The sequence below is a fragment of the Bos taurus genome, chromosome 7 (genome assembly GCF_002263795.3).
Source record: "Bos taurus isolate L1 Dominette 01449 registration number 42190680 breed Hereford chromosome 7, ARS-UCD2.0, whole genome shotgun sequence".
NCBI lineage: Eukaryota > Metazoa > Chordata > Mammalia > Artiodactyla > Bovidae > Bos > Bos taurus.
The window spans coordinates 82,875,067-82,887,228 of NC_037334.1; positions in this window are offsets into that span (position 1 = coordinate 82,875,067).

A 12,162-nucleotide genomic window follows, 5' to 3' on the forward strand; every position below is an offset into this window, starting at 1 on the left:
AAAGTCCTCTCTGTCTTAGTTCTAGGTCATGTGTCAATAAGAGGGTTGTTATTTTTTAAAACCCGTGTCATGTGACCCAACTGAATCATCTATAATAATTTTGGGGAGTGAACCAGACAACCAGGACCCTCTCTCAAACACAAATGCTGAGGCCGACTCAAATCAGCAGCTGCTTTGTGTTTCTGAATGAGTTGTTGTAATTTAAATGTCTCATCCCATTGGGAACTAAGGGAGGTGACATAACCCAGAAGAAGCTCGGAAGTGAGAGTGTTTGTAGGGGTGGCTGAACTACGTGACCTTTAAGGCCTGCCCTCCAATTCTGTCTTCAGGAGTCAATGGATGTACTTCAGGAGTTTTTGGCGTTCAGGGCAAGCTTCTTGGGAGGTTTATTTGAAAGAAAAAGAAAAGTGAGGCTGCAAGTAGGTGGGTATGACGAAAGGTTTTTCTTTACATCATCTTCCATGGAAAGTATTTTTAAGTAGCTAGTTCAATGGTGAGTGTCTGTTATACTCTGTATTATGAGAAAAGAGGGAGTTCATCTTCTTGGACAAAATCCATACTACAATGCTTGAGCAGCAGTAATAGGCAGAGATGAAGCTGATTCTAGGACTTTGTTTTAATTCCTTTAAGAAGAGTATCACTAAGCACGCTATATTCTGTTGTTTAAAACACAAAATAGAGATAGTTAAAATGGACCTGGGACATGATATACAGAATGCCACTTCAGTTTTGTGGTCAAATGAAGGGCTAATCTTAATTTTTATTCTGAATTGTACAGAGTCGATTTTTCTGTGTACTAAATGGTATCATTTAGTTAGCATTCAATAATGCCTAAGTAAAAAATTGTATGATTCACTCAACAGATGCAGAAAAGCATTTGATAAGATGATAAGATTCAACACCCTTTTAGAATAAAAATCTTCCACAAACTAGACATATCATACACTCTTAAAAGGAAGAAAATCCTTATTGTTTGCAATAATATGGATAAACCTGGCGGACATTATGCTAAGTGAAATAAGACAGATACAGAAAAATAAATACTGCATGATCTCACTTATATGTGGAATTTTATAAAATCAACCTCTCCAAAGCAGAGAGTAGTTTGGTAGTTACCAGAGGATGGAGGATAGGGAAAAATAAGGAAATGATGAAAGGATACAAAGCTTTAGTTATTTAGGATGAATACACTCTGGAGACTGAATGTACAGCATGGAAACTATTGTTAATAATACTGTATTGTACACTTAAAATTAGCTAAAAGAGTAGACTTAATCTTTCTCACCAAGTGAGTGAAAGTGAAGTCGCTCAGTCGTGTCCAACTCTTAGCGACTCCATGGACTGCAGCCTACCAGGCTCCTCCATCCATGGGATTTTCCAGGCAAGAGTACTGGAGTGGGGTGCCATTGCCTTCTCCAAAAGAGGGAGGGAAAAAAAATAGTATGAGATGATAGGTATATTAATTAGTTTGATTGATTATGGTAATCATTTCACAATGTATATATTTATCAAAATAGCACACTGTATACCTTAAATATACAGTGACAATTTCAATTTGTCAATTATACCTACCTAAGGTTAGAAAAAAAATAAAGAAAAGAATGACTAATATGCTTCCACTTGGAATTTGGCTTGTTGTATTATATTCCAGTTTGAGGAGGAGGGCACAATGTAAGATTTAATTCCTCACATTGGCTAAATATTCCAAGTGGGGTTTTCACTATTTATTGTATTATTAATCTTTAAAGAAAATTTATCAGCATGATCTTTTGTTTTAGCCAAGAGCATTTTATAGATTTATATTCATTCCAGTGAACAGTAGTGTGTACAAAAAATATCTTAGAAATTTTCCAGCTAGTTTAGGGCTTTTATCCAAAAGTTAAGATTGCTATCAAAGCTAACATTTATGGAAAGATCATGATGAGATTAAGAAAACATTGAGATTTTGTCTCTATAAAAATAAATGAGATCTCTGGATATAAGGGTCTAATTATCACAGTAGAAAGTCATGTGCCATATTCTAGACTTTATCATGAACTCTGAGTTTATGTTCTAAGTGATATATACTACTAATTTCAATTCCAAAGGATCTAGAAGTTACTCATATTTAATCATTTATGTTATATATTGAACCAATTTCTCACTCTGTGAGAAGTGCCTGGGAAGTTTTATGAGCCTGAAATTCCCTCATAGGCCATCTCGTGTGTATCCAAGGATTCTGTGTTATTTGGATCAAGGTGATCTTTTTACAGTCTTTGACATACCCCATGGCTTCCAGTGATTTCTGATGCTCTGTGAAAGTTTGGATTTGGGAGTGCTTGCCAAATGTGTCTCGTGGACACCAGCAGACATGGAGTCCTGCCCTGCTCTGTTCTTGCCCTCTCTTGACTCCCAAATCCAGGACTGCTGGCAGGATAGTTCATCCATAGCTCAGCTTGGAAGCAAAGCACACCCAACCAAGCCTTAAGGACAGCTTTCAAAATGACCTTTGGAGAGTAAATCTTCTCAAGCCTTCAATTGGGATTCTTTTCCAAACCAGTGCTGCTGCTTATTTGATGGGCTCAAATTGGAACAATTTCTCAAGTACTCTGAAGATCTCTCTGACCATGAGGAGAGAAGCAGAAATATTTCTGAAGCAGAGAGCAGAGAAACCACTGCCTCTGCTGATCTCAGAGACCAAAGTGTCCTAGCCAGCAGAGATGATTCAGTCATATCAACTGCCTCCTACTTTTTCTGGCTTCTGATGGGCTTCAGTCTTGGGTTCTGTTCTGTTTTGTTCGTTTTTTTCTTGTTTTGACTTTGTTTCTGTTTTCTAGCTCTTGGCTTAGCTTGGCCTTTGTCTTTTATTGCTGAAATAGAACAGTTTAAAAAACAGTGATTAATGGATTAGTGTGAAATTGGAGGGAGCTTTTCAGAAACCTGTGCAGAGCATCCTTTGCCATATTCTCACATTCACATTCCCATGGCTTGGATAAGACATTAATGCTTGTCAAAGTTGCAAACTCTACATAGTAGAATTGATATTAATATGCTTTTTATTTATTCAGGGTTTTTCTTTCTTAAAAAGTTTCTACATATAGTGCCTCATTTGATTCTAGGAATGATGGGTACAGATGATAAGATAAATTTCAGTTCAATATGAAGGACAGTTTTCCATAAACTGATCTGTCCAAAATTGAAACAGCAAACTTCACAAAGAAATGAGTTCCAAGCAATGACGATGTTTGAGTAGATGGTAAACAATCCCCTCTCAGGGATTTTGTGTAAACAGCCTTGGTTTGGGTACAATCTTGGATTAAATGATACTATGATGAGAAAAAGAAAGAGAGAAAATGAGAAGAGATATATGTTAATTCAAATATATTGTCTCAGGAGAGAGGAAAAGATGAGAACACAGGTTACAGTTTTCTTAAAATCTTTGGCAAGATTATAGAACTCCAAAATGTAGGCTTAATATACCACATGTAGTTGAGTAATTCATCATTTCTTAGGTTGTGTTTCAAAAGCTCAGTAAGAGTCTGAAATAGTATAGGCTTAAATCATGGTCTTGAGAACTGACCAAAAACTGAAGAGTTAAGGGGAGAGTTAAGTGTAAGTGGGAGCAAGATGCATATGAAGACTGAAGATAAGCCCCAGGTATAGAAAGAAGGATGGAGTGGGGAGGGCAGATGTGGAAAACACTGGAATGGCCAAAATGAAGGGAGCAGAATTACCAACCAGCACAGGGCGGGGCTAGAATGAGGTCCTGCTGTATTAAACTCAAAACGAATCAACCAAATACCAAACTAGTTTGCATTAGTGCTCCCATAACTGGAAGAAGTACCTCCCTTTTTTCCTCCAAGACTCCAGTGGAATGTTTTAGTAAAATATCCACTTGGCCTAGTCCAACTTTACCTTAAAAAAATCATTTTTTAAGTTCTTAGAAGAAATTTTTAAAATGATTTTAGGGTTCTGAGGCAGGCAGGTAGGGCAGGGGACCAACACGTTTTCCTTTCTGTTTTACCAACGTGACTTTTGGAAAGTGTGATATAATGTAAGTAACATGTTGTAGTTCGGTCAGTCAGTCATGTCCAATACTCTGTGACCCCATGCACTGCAGCACGCCAGGCTTCCCTGTCTTTCACCATCTCCCAGAGCTTGCTCAAATTCATGAGTTGGTGATGCCATCCATTGTTTATAATGTAACATAAATAACATTACATTCAAGTCAGTTTCTCTTTCATATCTGACTCACATCACATACACGAAAAAAGGTTATGAAAAGTGTTCTTTGCCTAGCTTGGGTACATTTTCTATTGTATACCTGGATTGCCATTGACAGGAATGCCAGGCTAAAAATCCCAGATGTTCTTCAGATTTTATCATGTGTAAATGTGTCACCTGGAAAATGTTCAGGAAAGTTGCTCATTTTTTTCAGGAAAAACTGATTATAAATTACCAACAGGGCTTCGTAAAATGTTAAGCACCTAGGAATTCAGATCTTGCTGTTTTGTTTTGTGTTTTACCATTCTGCAATAAAAGAAACCAGCACTCCTTGGAGGAACATCTAATTCTAGGACTAGAGCAAGAAATATATAAAATGACCCTGGAGCATCTTACAGTGCCAGAAAGTAAGGAAGCTCTCGAAAAAAAAAAAAAGCAAAAACAACAAAACAAAAAGACCCTAAAAAGGCCACAATGATGGAGAATGTCAAAGAAATACAGGAGCCAACTGAAAACTCTCCCAATGGCCCAGCCAAAGCTGAAATGATTTGAGCAACAAAGTAAATACAGTTGTATTTGATAATAACCCAAAATATAAAATAAATATTTATGACTGAAAATGGCTATATGAAAATAGGATTGGTTAAAAAAAATAAATTGGATAAAAAGATAAATTGTTCATCCAAAAAGAATTCCACATAATTTATGTAGATATTCTGTCCTCAAGGAAATAGAACGTAACTCCCTACTCTGTTAGTTTGGATTGCACATCGGAATTAACTTCCTGGCCGAGAGTACTGTATGGAAAAGGTGAAAAAGAGTAGCTTTAGAGTGTAGAAGTTTGACAAATACCATCTGAACAAAGTGGTCAAGGTTAGTATCACAGTTATAAGTCATATGCATAGCATGTGATGAGAGGGCACTTTACCTTCATCTAGAGGCTCTTTAGTTCCTCTTTGCTTTCTGACATCAGGGTGGTATCATCTGCATATCTGAGGCTGTTGATATTTCTCCCAGCAATCTTGATTCCAGTTTGTGTTTCATCTAGCCCAGCATTTTGCACGATGTACTCTGCATATAAGTTAAATAAGCAGAGTGACAATATACAGCGTTGATGAACTCCTTTCCCGATTTGGAAAGGGTCCATTGTTCTAACTGTTGCTTCTTGCTGCATATAGATTTCTCAGGAGGCAGGTATTCCCATCTCTTTAATAATTTTCCACAGTTGGTTATGATACACAGAGTCAAAGGCTTTAGCATAGTCAGTGAAGCAGAAGTAGATGTTTTTCTGGAATTCCCTTGTTTTTCTATGATCCAACAGATGTTGGCAATTTGATCTCTGATTCCTCTGCCTTTTCTAAATTAAACTTGTACATCTGGAATTTCTTGGTTCACATACTGTTGAAGGATAGATAGCTTGAAGGATTTTGAGTATTACCTTGCTAGTATGTGCATGCGTGCATGCTAAGTCACTTCAGTCATGTCTGACTCTTTGTGACCCTATGGACTGTAACCCACCAAACTCCTCTATCCATGGGATTATCCAGGCAAGAATACTGGAGTGGGTTGCCATACCCTCCTCCAGGGGATCTTCCCAAATCAGGGATGGAACCCTCATCTCCTGCATTGGCATGCGAGTTTTTTTTTTTTTTTTTTTTTTTTACCACTAGCACCACTTGGGAAGCACCTGCTAGCATGTGAAATGAGCACAATTGTCTGGTAGTTTGAGCATTCTTTGACATTGCCCTTCTTTGGGATTGGAATGAAAACTGACCTTTTCCAGTCCTGTGCCATTGATGTTTTCCAGATTTGCTAGCATACTGAGTGCAGCACTTTAATAGTGTCATCTTTTATGATTTGAAATAGCTTGGATGGAATTCCATCAACTCCACTACCTTTGCTCATAGTGATGCTTCCTAAGGCCCACTTGACTTCACACTCCAGGATGTCTGGCTCTAGGTGACTGATCAACCATCGTGGTTATATGCGTCATTAAGACCTTTTTTGTTTAGTTCTTCTGTATATTCTTGCCACCTCTTCTTAATCTCTTCTTCTTCTGTTAGGTCCTTTCTGTTTCTGTGTTTTATCACGCCTATCTGCATGAAATGTTCCCTTGGTATCTCCAATTTTCTTGAAGAGATCTCTAGTCTTTCTGTGGCTCAGATCATGAACTCCTTATTGGAAAAATCAGACTTAAATTGAAAAAAGTAGGGAAAACCACTAGACCATTCAGGTATAACCTAAATCAAATCTCTTATGATTATACAATGGAAGAGACAAATAGATTCAAGGGATTAGATCTGATAGAGTCCCTGAAGAACTATGAATAGAGATTTGTGACGTTATACAGGAGGCAGTGATCAAGATCACCTCCAAGAAAAAGAAATGCAAAAGGCAAAACGTTGCCTAAGGAGGCCTTACAAATAGCTGAGAAAAGAAGAGAAGCTACAGGCAAAGGAGAAAAGGAAAGATATAAGCATCTGAATGCAGATTTCCAAAGAATAGCAAGGAAAGATAAGAAAACCTTCCTCAGTGATCAGTGCGAAGAAATAGAGGAAAACAATACAATGAGAAAGACTAGAGATCTCTTCAAGAAAACTAAAGATACCAAGGGAACGTTTCATGCAAAGATGGGCAAAATAAAGGACGGAAATGGTATGGAGCTAACAGGAGCAGAAGATATTAAGAAGAGGTGGCAGGAATACACAGAACTATACAAAAAAGATCTTCATGACCCAGATAACCACGATGGTTGATCACTCACCTAGAGCCAGACATCTTAGAATGCGAAGTCAAGTGGCCCTTAGGAAGGATCACCATGAACAAAGCTAGTGGAGGTGATGGAATTCCAGTTGAGCTATTTCAAATTCTTTAAGGTGATGCTGTGAAGGTGCTGCATGCCGTGTGCCAGCAAATTTGGAAAACTCAGCAGTGGTCACAGGACTGGAAAAGGTCAGTTTTCATTCCAATCCCAAAGAAAGGCAATGCCAAAGAATGGTCAAACTACCGCACAATTGCACCCATCTCACACGCTAGTAAAGTAATGCTCAAAATTCTCCAAGCTAGGCGTCAACAGTAGGTGAACCGTGAACTTCCAGATGTTCAAGCTGGTTTTAGAAAAGGCAGAGGAACCTGAAATCAAATTGCCAACATCCGCTGGATCATTGAAAAAGCAAGAGAACTCTAGAAAAACATGTACTTCTGCTTTATTGGCTACGTCAAAGCCTTTGAACGTGTGTATGACAACAACCTGTGGAAAATTCTTAAAAAGATGGGAATACCAGACCACCTGACCTGCCTCCTGAGACATCTATATGCTGGTCAAGAAGCAACAGTTAGAACTGGACATATGACAATAGACTGGTTCCAAATCGGAAAAGGTGTACATCAAGACTGTATGTTGTCATCCTGCTTATTAAATTTTATGCAGAATACGTCATGTGAAATGCAAGCTGGATGAAGCACAAGCTGGAATCAAGATTGCCAGGAGAAATATCAATAACCTTAGATATGCAGATGATACCACCCCTATGGCAGAAAGCGAAAAAGAACTAAAGAGCCTCTTGATGAAAGTGAAAGAGGAGAGTGAAAAAGTTGGCTTAAAGCTCAACATTCAGAAAACTAAGATCATGGCATCCAGTCCCATCACTTCATGGCTAATATATGGCAAAACAGTGGAAACAGAGACTTTTTGGGGGGTTCTCCAAAATCACTGCAGATGGTCACTGCAGTCATTAAATTAAAAGATGCTTGCTCCTTGGAAGAGAAGCTATGACAAGCCTAGACAGCATGCTAAAAAGCAAAGACATTACTTTGCCAACAAAGGTCCTTCTAGTCAAAGCTATGGTTTTTCCAGTGGTCATGTATGGATGTGAGAGTTGGACTACAAAGAAGGCTGAGCACCGAAGAATTGATGCTTTTGAACTGTGGTGTTGGAGAAGACTCTTGAGAGCCCCTTGGACTGCAAGAAGATCCAACCAGTCCATCCTAAAGGAAATCAGTCCTGAATATTCATTGGAAGGATTGATGATGAAGCTGAAGCTCCAATCCTTTGGCCACCTGATGCTAAGAACTGACTCATTTGAAAAGACCCTGATGCTGGGAAAGATTGAAGGTGGGAGGAGAAGGGGACAACAGAGGATGAGATGGTTGGATGGTATCACTGACTCGATAGACGTGAGTTTGAGTAAGCTCCAGGAGTTGGTGATGGACAGGAAAGCCTGGCATGCTGCAGTCCATGGGATTGCAAAGAGTTGCACATAATTGAATGAGTGAACTGAACTAGTCTTTCCCATTCTATGGTTTCCCTGTATTTCTTCGCATTGTTCACTTAAGGCTTTCTTACCTCTCCTTGTTATTCTCTGGAACTCTGAATTCTATTGGGTATATTTTTCCTTTTATCCTTTGGTTTTTGCTTCTCTATTTTTCTCAGCTATGTGGAATTGTACTACACTAATGGCATCTGGTCCCATCACTTCATGGGAAATAGATGAGGAAACAGTGGAAACAGTGTCAGACTTAATTTTTGGGGGCTCCAAAATCACTGCAGATGTTGACTGCAGCCATGAAATTAAAAGACGCTTACTCCTTGGAAGGAAAGTTATGACCAACCTCGATAGCATATTCAAGAGCAGAGACATTACTTTGCCAACAAAGGTCTGTCTAGTCAAGGCTATGGTTTTTCCTATGGTCATGTATGGATGTGAGAGTTGGACTGTGAAGAAGGCTGAGCACTGAAGAATTGATGCTTTTGAACTGTGGTGTTGGAGAAGACTCTTGAGGGTCCCTTGGACTGCAAGGAAATCCAACCAGTCCATTCTGAAGGAGATCAGCCCTGGGATTTCTTTGGAAGAATGATGCTAAAGCTAAAACTCCAATACTTTGGCCACCTCATGTGAAGAGTTGACTCATTGGAAAAGACTCTGATGCTGGGAGGGATTGGGGGCAGGAGGAGAAGGGGATGACAGAGGATGAGATGGCGGGATGACAGAGGATGAGATGGCTGGATGGCATCACTGACTCGATGGACGTGAGTCTGGGTGAACTCCTGGAGTTGGTGATGGACAGGGAGGCCTGGCGTGCTGCAATTCATAGGGTAGCAAAGAGTCGGACACGATTGAGCGACTGAACTGAACTGAACTGAAGAAATTTCTCTGAGATCAGTTTTTGCTGCTAAGGAAAACCACCTACACAGATAAGAAGTTTCTTAATTTTTCTCCATTATTACCTTGAAGATTACTTGTAAAAAGGAATGCTGGATACATACTTCTTGAAGGATTTGTCTGTGAGAAAATTAAAATGTATAATGAAATATGTGCCACTGTATAGAGCATTTATACCAACTCTTTTATGCATTTACCTCTGAAGTGGAGATTAGCTTCTTTCAAAATCCATTTGCAACATTTAAAATACATATATTTTAAGGCAGTAGTAAGCAATGGCACCCCATTCCAGTACTCTTGCCTGGAAAATCCCATGGACGGAGGAGCCTGGTAGGCTGCAGTCCATGGGGTCGCTGAGGGTCGGACACGATTGAGCGACCTCACTTTCACTTTTCACTTTCATGTATTGGAGAAGGAAATGGCAATCCACTCCAGTGTTTTTGCCTGGAGAATCCCAGGGACAGTGGAGCCTGGTGGGCTGCCATCTATGGGGTTGCACAGAGTCGGACATGACTGAAGTGACTTAGCAGCAGCAGCAGCATCCACATTATAGCAAAGTAGCTAGTTGAAAATGAAATGTTAACATGTTGGTTGTTTAGACTGTAGAAGCTATCAGGCAACAAGGGTGAACAATTAACATGAGCCAGCTCAGTTCGCTAAATGTAAATTTCCTCTGAAAGATCAGTGAAGAATGGGCTTCACTTGGTATGAAAAGCAAATGTGTGTGCTTTTTTTTATTTTGTTCAAAATTTTGGTTTTTAAATTATACTGTCTTGAATGAGTTATCTTGAAAAAAAATAAAAGCCATTCAAAATGCTTCAGTTTTACATAGCAAGGTAGGTGTGTCTGATCATAAAATTTCTAAGTTTAAATTAAAGTTTATCACTTTAAGAAAGATAAATCAATTGCCAATAAATATGATCATCCTTTGCCTTGAGTGGCTCTTAGAAGAAAATTATCCAACAGGAGACAAAGCCCTGTTTTTTTGTGTAAAAACCTTGGGAAAGGGGGTTTCAGTGAAGAGTTTGGCTTACTCTGATGGGTAGAACTGAGTATGAGATGTGGAAGGGAACATCATAAAAATATAATTTATACTACAGTGTAGAACCTGACTCTTCACACAATGACATCTATACTGGCCCTGCAAGAGATTCATCCTGAAATGGTAGGTAATAACTGGGACTACTAATCTATGTATCTTCGGGACTCACTGGCGGTCTAGTGGTTAAAACTGTGTGCTTCTACTGCAGGGACATGGGTTTGATCCTTGGAGAACTAAGAAACTAAGATCTTGCATGCTGCGTGGTGTGGCCAAAAAAAAAAAAAAAAGAAAAGAAATCTATGTAGCTACACATGCAGGAGACAGATGAGAAAACAGGTGCACAGAAAGCCCCAGAAATCTGCAATCTTACCATCATGCAGGGGGTCCTGAACTGGGGCTCTGTCCATCCCTGCCTCTTTTAACTGAGGTTAATATAGGACCCCCTGCATGACGGTAATTAACCTCAGTAGAGACACCTACCTAGTGTGCTGGGAGACTACAGACACTTAAATGCCTGGTTAAAAACAGTCCATTAGTGAAGTTCAGGTGGATTGATCCCAATTCTTTTCTTAAAGCAGAAGGAAGGAAAGATGCTTCTACCCTTTCATTGTCTCCAGCCGAGACCTCAGAGGCAGGAAAGCTCTGTCTCAACGGTGTCACTTGGCCACACAAATTCGATCTGATGGGCTCAGACACGTGTGCAAAGCACAACAAGCTTGTGAAGCAATCACTCGAGGCTCATGGTAGGAGTCTAGACGTGTTCGGATGCACATTAAGAGCAGGAGATGTGTGCTGCGCATCTCAGCATTTGTGCAGGACCGTCATGCTCACTGCTCTGCCTCAGGCAGAGCCAGCGCAGCATGCCCCCTTGTCTCCAGCTCTGAAACCCAAGTCCTGTGCTGAGGGCCAGAGGAGGGGGCTCTGTGCTCAGCTCGGCCAGCCCTGCTGTGGGCGGCTGCAGAAGCACATCAGTAATAATTTAGCACTCAGCAGCTGCAAGAGCAGGGGTCCCTGCCAAGTGCCAGTCTTTGATTCTCTTCTCTACCAGGCAGTAGCTAGTTCATTCCCTGGGCACCCAGCCACATTTCAGAGAAAGCAGGACGGCTGATGGCTGGGGTCAGCACAGACACCCAGCCCCCTGGACAAACCACCAATATGAACCAGCCTGCACCATTAACAGGGCTGAAGAATTGAGCCATTAGCCTGTAACTAAGAGGACACAGAGAATGATTTACTTAAAGAATTGTATAGCCAGTAAAAAGACAAAAATAAGAAAGTTCTAAATAAACACATTCTAATAAGCAGGATGTGATTTAGAGCCCTTAGCTTGGGGTAGGGGGTCGGGGCGTGGGCATGTTTCTAATGTAAGATCCAGTTTTGTTTACATGGATTCTGGAGCTCCATTGGTTTTCTAATTAAAAAATAAATAAACAATCCACCATTTCCTGTCAGATCCCAAGATCCCAAGGTGCTTCCCTGGAGCCAAATGGGCATCAGTCATTCCAAACATAAGATAATCAATGGACTGGAGTGTGCGTGTGGGAGGTAGGGTTTATAAAACCTTGGTCGCCTCAGCAGTGTGTGAAAGGCTCCTTGAATTACCACTGCCCAATAGAAAATCTCATTCATATCTTCCCTAGTTTTTCACCCTCAATCTCATCTAGATCAGATCTGATATTTCAACAGCAAGTTCTGTTTGCTGTGGCTTTATTGAGGCCCTCTCTTTTTATTCGAAATGGCAGCCCTTATTCCAAC